Source organism: Clytia hemisphaerica, unplaced genomic scaffold (assembly GCF_902728285.1).
Source record: "Clytia hemisphaerica strain Z4C2 unplaced genomic scaffold, Clytia hemisphaerica genome assembly, whole genome shotgun sequence".
Classification (NCBI taxonomy): domain Eukaryota; kingdom Metazoa; phylum Cnidaria; class Hydrozoa; order Leptothecata; family Clytiidae; genus Clytia; species Clytia hemisphaerica.
The window spans coordinates 1,051,236-1,059,992 of NW_027104374.1; positions in this window are offsets into that span (position 1 = coordinate 1,051,236).

Consider the following 8,757-nt stretch of genomic DNA (forward strand, 5'->3'; position numbering starts at 1 on the left):
CACTCTCTTCAGATTCTTTGTTCATAATTTTGGGTTGTTTTGGGGAAAGCATGCTAATATTGTGATGCAATATTGTCAAGAATTCCACTATTGTTTTTTGATTATCTACAGGGGAAGAAAAAAGGATAATTTAACTTATAGTAGGTACTAAAAGATATACTTTAAAATCATGGATCCGATTTCAGCTTTTGAAGTATACTTTATTGATTTTCAGCGACTTTTTAGCGCGAGCAATAAAGAAAATTGTTGTATGTGTGAAGGTTTGAAATTTCTGTTAGAAAGGGGCAGATTTGCACTATCAAAGGTTTTATGTTATTTCTGTTTGAAAGTACAGCTTTATTTACATCTCTCCACCCCCTAATTTTGGCTAAAAATCTAATATTTTTTCCTGCTTTAATATTTTCTTCTTTTTATTGTTATTTTTCTCAAAATCGCGTATAATTTTTTAAAGTTGGAATTTGTGGGTTGCATCCTAATAAAGTAAATATTCAAGAACTAAGACTGTGTTTGTATAAGTCTTTCGTTACAAGAGCCAAAGATTCTTTTTTGAGGCTTGTCTGCTCTTTATTTTTCAACACTTCGAGATTGTAAAATTTTTCTTATAGAATTTGGGTTATTTTTATATCTTCATTGTGAAAAAAATTTTCAAAAATATTTATTCAGTCAAAAGATATTGACTTAATTGTACAGCTCATTGACCTCAAAAAAGGGTACTTTTTGCTGCTTTTTGCTGTTTTTTGGTCCCAATCAGGCCAAGACTTGTCTGTACACAAACCCAATATCTACGGCTAATTTCAAAATTCATTGCCGTACTTCGCTACGATAATCGTGAGATACACTCTGGTACAGAGTAGGCCAAGACTTTTGTCCATAACTTTTGACTGAATAAATTTTTTTGAAAATTTTTTTCACAATGAAGATAAGCTAAGATTAAATTTCCATTATTGTGAAATAAGTATTTATAGCTCAAATAGGGAAGAAGTTGATTTTTTTCTTCTTCATATTTCATCTTCGTTTTTCAAAATAAAATCAGATTTTTTTATTTGAAATTATTCCACTCGTGATTATCTTTTCAACGAGCACAAAAACGCTATCTGATTCGAAAGGTATCAAAAGTTGCAGCCTGTTTTGTTTCCACTGCCAATTATATGTGGACAGACTTTAGTTTATTTTTGCAAGATTTAATTTCGCGAGGTAAATAGTAGATTTATTTTCACTTTCAAAATATTTGGATGGATTCACTTCCGCGAATCATTCAAAAATCATTTGAAAATGACTTTGAAAACGCCATCCTCGTTAAAAATTGCAAATCCACATTGTATTTTATGCCTAAAATCTGATTATGAACATTCGCCAGGATTGAAAACTCGCGAGATTTATTTTGGCGAAAAAAAAGATTCACGAAAACGCGTAATTAAAAATATCGGGAAAATTAATCCGATTTGGGTATAATGATACTTTGATTACCTTTTTATTTACTAAAAAAACTTTTCTGATTCAAGGAGGATGACAGTCTTAAACTTGTTGTAGTTTTTAGAAATTTTCCTTCTCTGCTCTTATAAATTAAGAGCGTTCCCAAAATTAGTTTTGAATATTTCCAAATGATTCTGAAGTATGACTTTTTAGCTAAAAAACGAAACCAGGAATATAAGCTAGTTTATTCCAAATAAAACATATGCATGTGACGTCATTAGGGTTAAGTTTTCCTCGAGAAAGGATGAATGTGTTTCTTTCATATTCTCCTTGATAAATTTTCCTATCAAGAGAAAACCAATTTTTTTGGTTGGTTTTCACTAGATATTATAATAACTCTCTTTTTGATTGAAACATAGTGGCTTTATCTGTTGTTGAAATGATGGTTTTTTGTCTGCCTTAGATGGTTTTGTCTAGTTATTCTTAGCCTATCTCTCTCTCTCGCCTTTACTCATGACTTATTTTGTCTATTTCAGTATTATAATCTTTGTGAGTGTATGAAGTACATTGGCTCAAGAGCTTGAAATTTGAATTCTTTATGTGTTTCTACTTAAAACTTTCAAAGCCGCTGTCTTTTTTGAAAAAGGCCAAAAATTTTATCATTTTTTTCTGTAAATTTATTTTTTCAAAGGCAATTTCTCGACCAGGACAAAGGATTCAGGTATCAACTTTGGTATCGTTGGTAAGCTCTTTCTCTCAGCTACAAAAAATAGCAGATTTTTTTTCTCTGAATCTCAAGTGGTCAGGAGTTATGACCAAAAGACTGTGTATCGGTAAAATGACCTTTTCAAAACGTATATATACGTATTCTGGCTTCTAAGGGTTAAAAATTTGTTGGTATTTTTTTTTTGAGAGAGAGATTTTTCGAATTAAAACCTCCATAATGCTGCTTGAAGACTTGTCTGTACACAAACCCAATATCTACGGCCAATTTCAAAATTCATTGCCGTAGAGGAACTACGCTACGATAATCGTGAGATACACTCTGGTACAGAGTACTTGAAGACTAACTTGAAGGAAAATTATTTAGAGCGTCTTCACTGTAATAATTGATTACTGTAGATTTGGAAATATTGGTGATGCTGGGGTGTTGTGTGTTTCAATATAAGCACACGCTCTAATACTTTGTGATACGGGGTAGTTTGAATTTGAGTTTTAGGCAAGGTTGCAGGTTCTTTTTTATAGAAAGCAGGAAATTCGGGGTTAGACTCTGCATTTCTAATCAGGTTTTAATGTTTTGAAATGCTCACTAAATCCCCTAAATAATGCCTCAAAACATTTATTTTTTTAGTCATTTCTAAAATCTGAGTCTGAGATTATTCTTAATTTTTCTTATAAGGATTTGACCAGAATTGAGTCTCGTGTCTCGTTATGACTTATGACTCTCCAAACATGGGAAAATTCGTTCGCCTCCAACTTCCAAGTTCTAATTTTTTTATTGTATTCTGCTTATTCAGCTTATTTCAACTTCGAAGTCTAACTTTGAAGAGTTTTCTATGGTGCCCAGCTGGCACACAACGTTGTTTAAACGTTAATTTAATGTTATATGGACGTTGTGAACGTTAGATAAACGTTGAAACAACGTTGTGTGCCGGCTAAGTGACTTATAAATGATTATAAATATAAATCATTTTTTGAATGAGGTATTAAGTTACAGTATGGGAGTTTCCCCCAATTAAGTGGAAGCCGAAGGCAATCTCTTTGGTAGGATTTGAAGCCAACAAACCCTATCAAAGCTGCGCGGCCTTGAGCGGCTCGCCTGGTTTTTACACAAATGACAGATTGAAACTAAAATTTACCGCTAAATTTCGAAAAAAATATCAATTGTAAACAAAAGAATGGCTAGATTCAAACTGTCGTCAAAAATACGGCGCATTTTTTTAAGGCTTCACTTTTTCTTGCCTGAGAAAGGTTAGAGATTCTACTCTAGCCCTTCGGGCTTTAAACTCAATGGTTTGCCCTCTATACATAACCTTCATATCTCTAAAATTAGCTAGTCTAGGTAGACTAAATGATTTCATCTTATCTTCTATCCTGAGTTTTTGTGGTACACGTTTGTTTTTTATTAGAACATTCAAAATTTTTGAAGCCTTCGGGTATTCTTAATTTTTTTGAGCTTTAAGCCTAAAAATGTTCTTAAGATGTTCTTATTTGCGCAATTCTTTGAGTATTTTTGTGTATTTTCCTCAAGAATAGGGCCTTTTGGAGTCTTCAAAGCCTTAAAATGTTCTTAACTTGTTCTTAATTATTCTTTCGGCCATCGAAACCTTATGTTCTTGTATAGTTTGTTCTTATAAAAAAACGTATATGCCTAATCTGATTAATAATTTATTCTGTTGGTCTATGAATTTTTTAACTAAGTTTATAAGAATTTTTGTGGAAAGATTCTACCAACTGATGTGTCGATAATCTATGAATTTTACTGCCGAATGAATAGAAGATTGTTTAAAAAGCTGTAATCTGCCATCATAAAAATCTGACTGTATCCCAAATAACAACAGCTACTATAGCACTTTAATGAGCAGAAAGATTCTGGTCTTCATATAAATAACCTGTGTGGTCAAAGTGAACCCCTGCCTTGGAGTTCAGGAATTCTACATCATAATGTTTCTTAAAGATAATTATTTTTTGATATTATTGATGTTTTATATATGAAAGACATTGACGTCATTCTTTTAAAATTTTGACATTCTTGTCATTTTCTCTCAACAGTGTGACTTCATATCGAAAGAGTCTGCTAAATTACGTGGGTCGCGTGGGTGTCGTGGGTCCGTGGGTTACGTGGGTCCGTGGGTTCGTGGGTCGCGTGGGTTCGTGGGTTAGAAAAGTGCGTGGGTTCGTGGGTCTGAAATGTGCGTGGGTCCGTGGGTTCGTGGGTCAGAATTTTTTCTACGTGGGTTCGTGGGTATTTTTTTTACGTGGGTTCGTGGGTCCAACTTTTTTTTACGTGGGTCGAAATTTTTTTTACGTGGGTCGGAATATTTTTTACGTGGGTCCAATTTTTGTTTACGTGGGTCAGATTATTTTTACGAGCTGGTCAAAAAGATTTGGCAGACGACAAAAGTTGCCCCCCCCCTAATATGTCCAACATATTAAATTCATCGCTAAACGTTTTTTTTTTATAAGAACATCAAAAAACTTTGAAGCCTTCGGATGTTCTTAACTTTTTGGGTTTTAAGCCTAAAAATCTTCTTAAAATGTTCTTATTTTCTGCATTTTGTGAGAAAATTGGTGCCATTTCTTATAAAATTGCGTGTTTTAGAGTCCACCAAGCCTTAAAATGTTCTTACAATGTTCTTAAATTTTTGGCCTCGAAGCCTTATGTTCTTATATACTTTGTTCTTATAAAAAAAAAACGTGTATCTAAAACCTGAGAGCCTTACTAGCTCCTGATTGGTGTCAAATGTCAACCTATATCCTTTTACACTATCCACATCATATTGAGCATAATAAGAAATGCATTATATTTTATATTTTATGATTATGTCATTATTTTTGTAAACCACGCTCATTTATTCAACAAAATAATGAATTAGATTCATCATTCTAAAACCACTCTCTCAGAGCCTGATTGGTTGTCATTGGTTGTTGGTTGTTGGTTGATTTTCTCTTTTTCATTTAAAAATGAGCGGAAGCCAAAAAAAACAGGTGAGAAGCCGAAACAATTTTTTGATAAAATTAACAATAGCCTATTAAAAGATAAAGCGAAATGAAATTTGTTCGTAGATAGTGAAACAATATATGACACGAATGCATATATTTCAGCAATGTAAGAGAGACGCCATACACGTTTTTTTTATAGGAAATCAGAATTCGAAGAAGCCTTCTAATGGTTTCAAGCCTTAAAATGTTCTTAATTAAAGTCTTTTAATTCATGTGTACATAATCAAAAATGAAAAATGTTCTTATTTCTTTACTCTTGATTCTCCAAAGCCTCCAAATGTTCTTAACCTGTTTTTAATTATTTTTGAACTCGATGCCTAATGTTCTTATATACTTTGTTCTTAGCGAAAAACGTGTATGGCGAAAGCCATCTTCTTTCGCGACATTGCCGTTCTAATTTTTACTAATTTATCTTTTGCTTTTTGAGTTTCACTTTTTTTGTCATAACAGTATTTTTTTACTCCGCTGATCAACTACGTTACAGAGCACATTTGTTTTTCTTTATCGCTTCGGAATATTACATCTCACTTCGATTCGTATATTTTCGTTTATTTTTAACACATATTTTTCTTGGCATTTTGTTTTGGCTTTTTGGCTTTTTTTGCATCCAAAACCATGGCAACAACAAACAGGTAAGAATTATCTTTCCTTATTCTAAGCTCTCTAGAAAAATTGCCGGTGAAAAGTTGTATTAACACTTTCGATACCGCCCCAGCCAAAATCCTTCCTATAGAAATGACGTCTTTTTCACCTTATAGCCTCTGATAGGGGAGACGACAAAAGTTGGACCCTCGTGCAATGTGGACCCCATTATGGACCCTCTAGAAAATGGCGGGAAATGCATTTTGGGTAATTTTAATGCATTATGGTAAAAATTGGATCTAGGAATCCTCAAAATTACAGATCAGACTGTCTAGTGTGTCAAATGACTGTTTTGTTAGTGTTATTTGTTAAATAAATTCTTCTCTCTAAAACCACTCTCTACAGCCTTACTAGTGGGGGCGTACGGATTATCGGTATATCCTTTTTTTGATTTGTATTTCGGGATGAAAGGGTAAAATCGATCGGTACTCGGTATTCCAACAACGAATCGGTATCGGTAATTGACACCTTTTTTGGTCGGTATTTTGGAATTTCTTGAGAAAACATCGGTATTTCGGGATAAAGTGGCATATCCTGGTGAAAGAAATGCTCTAAAATAGCCAGAATAAACTTGTTTTTAATGCATCGGGAATTGCCCAAAATGCATTCCCCGCCATTTTCTAGAGGGTCCATTTCGGGGTCCACATTGGGGTTCATATTGGGGTGGGTCAAACTTTTGTCGTCTACCCATCTGATAAATATTTTCACTCGCTTTGAAACAGCATTTTCTTAGAATTTACTTTTGATTAAAAACGACGGTTTCAAGTCTTATTAGTGAGTAAACTCCCTGCAAACAGAGATCGTGGTGAGATTTTAAGGAGCCACCATCTCTACAACCAAGGTCAAACTTTCACTGTCCACAAAAAAGCTAAACGAACAGCTAAATGCTCTGCTCGGCAATGTCAGGAGATTCTGACCGTTGGTAAACTGTCATTACGTGTGGATGGTGCACTATCGGTGATTTACGAGAGACCGGAAGCAGTTGAGAGAAAATTTTATTTCTGTCCAAAACAGAACTGTGTTCTGCAGTTTCCAGTGTGGTCAAATATTAGACCACCTGGAAACACAAGTGAACTTAAATTCGAGGATGGCGTCACACTTGAAGACATTTCATTTTATACTGATATTTGATTCATTCGGTTTTGCAAAAGTGTAGTTTTTAATTAGAGAACCGTAATAGCAAGCACAGAACGTTGTTTTAACGTCCAAACAATGTTGTTTTCACATCAGAACATTATTTGGACGTTGAAACAATGCTGAAATAATGTTGTGTGTCTGGGAAGCTATTGTTAAAAAATCCCTTGCAGTAAAATTATTTTTCTTAATTTCACGTTCTTAAGATGTTGTTCTTAATTTTTAAACATCTCTGACTCAATGTTCTTATAAAAGTAAAGTATCTGCAACATGCAACACTGTTTCAACCTCCAAATAACGTTCTGATGTCGAAACAACATTGTTTCAACGCGTCAAAACAACGTTCAGTCTCTGGGGTTATTACGGTTCTCTAAAGACAATGTATCTTTTTTGAAGACTGTCATTTCTTTTAAATTTCCATTGAAGCCGTTAAGTACAGCACGAGTGTGTCAATTAAAAACCGTATACTCATAGTAGTAATTTTTAGGGAATCTTCTTTTTTAGCTTGGCTGTCTATATGTCCTACATTAAATTTTCTTTATATTCTCTATGCTAGATGTTGCGACGATGGGTTTGCTCTCTTTGCGGATAGGCCCTGCATTGGAACAAACATGACTCGTAGCGCATAGAATAGATTTAATCACAAGACAAACATGTTTTTGTTTTGCAATCCCAATCGCGTAGGTTTTAATCAATTCACATAGGCCAGTACCATAGACTATTCCCCTTTCAGGTGATAATCAGAAATCACGCGATCACTGAAGCGGTACCAACTCTACTTACGGATAGGCCCCGTTTTAGTAATGGTATCTATACAGTGATTGCCCACTTCTCTTACTAATCTACTTCTCTTTTACATATTATTTTCTCCTAAAAAAAGAAAACTGAAGTATTTATGTCTTAGAGATTTTTAAACAAAACTGTACATTTTCTTTATAAACTTATATATTGCACGAAGAAAAGGATCATACTGGCGTTTTTTAGTATTGTGTTGTTTATTCTTGATAATCAGTTGCTTTTTATAAGTTAGTTTACTGCCAGGAGAAGCCAATGGGCGCAGGCGGTGGGCGCTTTTATGACTGGAACTGCCACTGTTAACCCGTTGTTTCGGTGTCGATGTTGCAACTTCTTTATAAACTTATTATATAGATAGATATTCGATATACCAATATATACCTAATATCTGGTGATAAAGAGATTAGAAAACGTATAAATCTTTTATTAATATGAATAGCGTACTCATATATTTCTTTTGTTTTCATTTTTAAAAGAAAAAGCTAATCAGTTTTAAATCTCACTTGTTTCAATATAAAAAAGATTGTTTCAGTATGTACATTCTTTACAAAAGTCCTGCCTGCATATTTCTAATTCTTTTTACTTCACACAGAGCTTGCAAAAAAATTGTTCTTCTTATGTTTCTAGAAAACATTTTGACCAACGTAAAAAAAATTTGATCCACGTAAAAAAAAATTAGACCCACGTAAAAAAAATTCCGACCCACGTAAAAAAAAATTTGACCCACGTAAAAAAAAATTTGACCCACGTAAAAAAAATTGGACCCACGTAAAAAAAAATTGGACCCACGAACCCACGTAAAAAAAATACCCACGAACCCACGTAGAAAAAATTCTGACCCACGAACCCACGGACCCACGTACATTTCGGACCCACGAACCCACGCGCTTTTCTAACCCACGAACCCACGCGACCCACGAACCCACGGACCCACGTAACCCACGTAACCCACGGACCCACGACACCCACGCGACCCACGTAATTTAGCAGACTCATATCGAAAAGATGATTAAAAGAAAAAAACCCAATCAAATCAGCTTTTTTTAAACC